We start from the raw sequence: 3,773 nt of genomic DNA on the forward strand, positions 1-3,773 counted from the left end.
CCTGCCCCCCCCCCCGCCCGCAAGAGGATGAGGACACGTGTGGCGGGATGCCACTTGCTGGGCCTGGTGGGAAGGTGACAGTTTAGTGCAGTACAGTGGATCCCAGACCCCGCCTGCCCTTGAGGCATCTGTGGCCTTTGCTGTCTAGAGAATGCATTCCTGGAATTCCAGAGGCCCAGCATGGTGTCTGGGGAGGAAAAACGCCCTGCCCCAGGCTGGAAGCATGCAGCCCCTTCACAGGGGACTCACCCCACTGAGCAAGGGGGCTCCCTGGCTTGTCATCCCCAAGGCCACCTCTCAGGACTTGCGCCCTGGTCTTGAGTCCCCACATATGAGCCTTGGGGGAAGAGGGCCAATCAGACCACAGAGACAGGGTGTTAGGTGAGGAAAGACTACAAAACCGTGAGCCTGCTATAGCCTGAGAAGTGGGTACGGGGTGAGTGGTGCCCAAGTGTACATCCATCCGCCTGGAGCAGACCACTTTGCCTGTTTGGAAGAAAGGGCTTTGTAGACATGACAAGAATCGTGAGATCAGGCACTGGGGATTTAGCTCAGTGGTTCTGGCACCTGCCTTGCAAGCACAAGGTCCAGAGTTCAATACCTGGTACCAAAAAAAAAAAAAAAAAAAAAGGAAGAAAGAAATGAGATCAGCCTGTCATGGTGGCACAGGCCTGTAATCCCAGCACTTGGGAGGCTGAGGCGGGAGGATCACCATGAATTTGAAGCTAGCCTGGGCTACATAGCAAGACCCTATCTCAAAAAACAAAAAGAGAAAAAACTTGGAAAAACAAGACTCATGAGATCATCCTAGGTTAGGAGACAGGAGGAGGACACAGGGAGGAGAGGAGGTTGTGGTACACGAAAGTTGGGCCTTGTGAGGAGAGATGCCCTGCTGGAACCCCCAACTGTGGACTTCTGCCAAAGGCCTGGCTAGGGAACACACTGCTCTGTGCTCTGCGTGTGTCACTTCCCCGTCGCGGGAGCCTCCAGCAGCCCTGAAGGAGACAGCGAGGACGGGAACCAGACGTTGCTGAGCCCAAGAATCTGGTCCCCCACACCCAAACCGTGGGAAAGAGGCCTCTGAATGCAGCGGCTGCAGTGGACACAGGGCCAGCCCAGCTGGGGGCGGGAGCTCACTTTCGGGGAACAAAGTCCCTTTGCCACCCCACATCCAGGCTGGGTGCTGGTGCCGCCCTCGGGAGCCAAGCCGCGAGGCTCTGGGCCTGTGTCTCTACCTGTGTCCCTGGCACACAGGCCACTGGTCTGCCAGGCATGGGGGCACAAATTTGGGAGGCAGGCCGAGCACGAGCCCCCACCAGGCTACTTGGAAGGAGAGCAAGCGTGTACCCACTTCCAGTGCCCGCCCACTCCAGGGCCTGGGGACAGGACCTCGCAGCTGCCAGCGTGCACCCCAGGAATGCAGTGTGGCCAGGAGTCCCTGCTGTGGGTGGAGTCGAGCCGTTTCCTGGGTACATGTGTCACCCCCAGGGTGACATTCAAGGCCTCTCCCAGCAGCCCCAGCTCCAGGGACTTCGAGGCCCTAAGGATAGGAAATAGTGGCTGTGATGCTGTAATGTGGTTAGGGACCTGGGGCAGCAGAGAGGACACAGGCCCATCTGTAGGGAGAACGGGTCCTCTCTCAGGCTAACAGGAGTTCAGGAGTGGCGGAGAACCTGTGTCCTTGTTACTAAAGTGTGCACTTGCGTGTGTCCCCACTCCTAGCCTGCCTCTTCCCTCTCGGGCTCCAGTCCAGCAGAGGCGGGCGGGAGGCCATCAGTAGGTTGGGCCTGGTCCCCTGCTGGGCTCCTGGGTGTTCCCAGCCCCCATGGCCCTGGCGGAGGGTTGGGACCACAGACATGCCAACCGCTGACCCTGCCAGCCTCTGGGACCCCTGTGCTGGGGCTGTCCCGGCTTCCCAGGGCCCTCACCAGCCTGACATCTGCTCGCTTCCCCTGAGCCCAGGCCTGCTCGCTTCTGGGGGCTTGGCCAAGGACCCTGAAACCACCCCAGGTCACAAGCCTCATCCAGGGCCCAGGACAGCAGGTCCAGGACAGGGTTCAGTTGGGTCAGGAAAACAGAGCCTGGCCCCCAGCCAGCTGAGCAAGTCACTGCCACCTCATCTGTCAGAAGGGACAGCATGGACACATCACACGGGCTGAGTGACCTCGGCAGCCCCGTGGCAGGTGACCGCTGGTGGAGGTGGCCAAGGCTGACCGCCAGCAGGGCTGGGCGTGCCCCAAGATGATGCCAGACTCTAGGTGCTCAGCATGCGGGCTTGGGTGGCTCCCTTACCCACCTGGCACACGGAAGCAGGTGCCACAGGCCTGACTCTTTCCTCACTGTAAGGCTCCTGTGAGAGCCCCGCCTGTCAGGACAAAAGGGGGTGCTCATGGCCTCAAGGGAGCTGTGCCGGCTGGGTGCCACGCGGAGGGAGGTGCCAGGGGTGCCAGGGCACCAAGGCCAGGACTAGGAAGAGCAGGGACTGCAGCTGGGTGGCTGGGTCCCCCCAGGCCTGTCACCCAGGGGCTCCTTGTGCAGGTCGGCCATGTGTGTGGGGTCTGCCACCAGGTGTGCCCACATCATGCTGCGTTTGTGGTCCTCTCTCTGGATGGAAGACAGCAATCTGTGCAGTGCAGTGATGAGGCCACAGCTCCCAGCATACCAGGCCCGGGCTCACTCCTCCCTACTCTTAGGGATGCACAGGGGCAGCTGGGCAGGTGCAGGTGCAGGTGCAGGTGCAGGTGCAGGTGCAAGTGCCAGACTCCTTAACCCAGTAGCTCATGGCCAGGCCCATGGCAACGGCTGCCAGAATGGTGATGCCCTTTGGGGACAAGGCAGAGGCATGAAGCCGGAATAGCAGTCCTTGGCCTGCCCCAGGGTCTAACCTAGGCTCCAGTGGACAAAGGTGGTTCCCATGGCTGCTGCCACCCCCCTGTGAGCAGTGTGAGCACCCAGTGGGTGAGGTGGGCTGGCTCCTCAGTCCTGCCTCTCTTCCAGGGCGGAGCAAGCCAGCGCAGGCCACAGCCCCTCTTTATCTTGTGTTTATTTTTGTTGCCATTTTTCCTTGCCTGAAGCCACTGAGCTGTGGGGAATCTGCCTGAGGTCTGGCTCACCCTCGGGTGGCCTCAGGCAGCGGGCGGGCGGAGGCTCCCTGGCAGGGCCAAGCCAGGGAGGAGCTCGTGAGGAATGCAGCCACTTCCGCTCCCTGGCCTGTCCCTGTCCCATCGCAAATCACAGCCACTGTCCCAGGGCTGGGGTCTCCTGATGGCACCAGGGGGATTGTGGAGGGGCTGGACAGAGGCAGAAGTGTGACCACACCCGGCCAGCCAGGGAGAAGGCCGGGAAATCACAGAGGACACAGCTGAACCCAGGGTACAGAGACCTGGGTGGGCAGTGCTGCCCTCTCCACCTCTCTCGAGCACTTGCTTCCCCAGGCAGGAGAAGGAGGTTGGGAGGGGCACGAGAGTGGTTTTCAGGGGACCGGGCCAGGCCATGTCTACCGTGTCCCCCATCAGGCCCCAAGCCCCACAGAAGCAAGAACCCCTACTTGCTTCCACAGCCAGGGCACAGAAGAAGAGGGGGAACACGGGGCCAGGGCACAGACCGCCAGTGAGGACAGGAGCTGAAGGTGCAGGTGGCCCCTAGGAGCCCTGGGGTGGGGACAGGCAGCCCTGCCCAGCCCCTCCCCTGTACTCCACGCCCCACAGCAGCTGGGCTGCACCCCGGGGCCCTCAGCTCCCCGGGGTCAGACGTGGCAGCTGTGGTGGGCGCCC

Source organism: Fukomys damarensis, unplaced genomic scaffold (assembly GCF_012274545.1).
Source record: "Fukomys damarensis isolate Sample0158 unplaced genomic scaffold, DMR_v1.0_HiC HiC_scaffold_36, whole genome shotgun sequence".
Classification (NCBI taxonomy): Eukaryota; Metazoa; Chordata; class Mammalia; order Rodentia; family Bathyergidae; genus Fukomys; species Fukomys damarensis.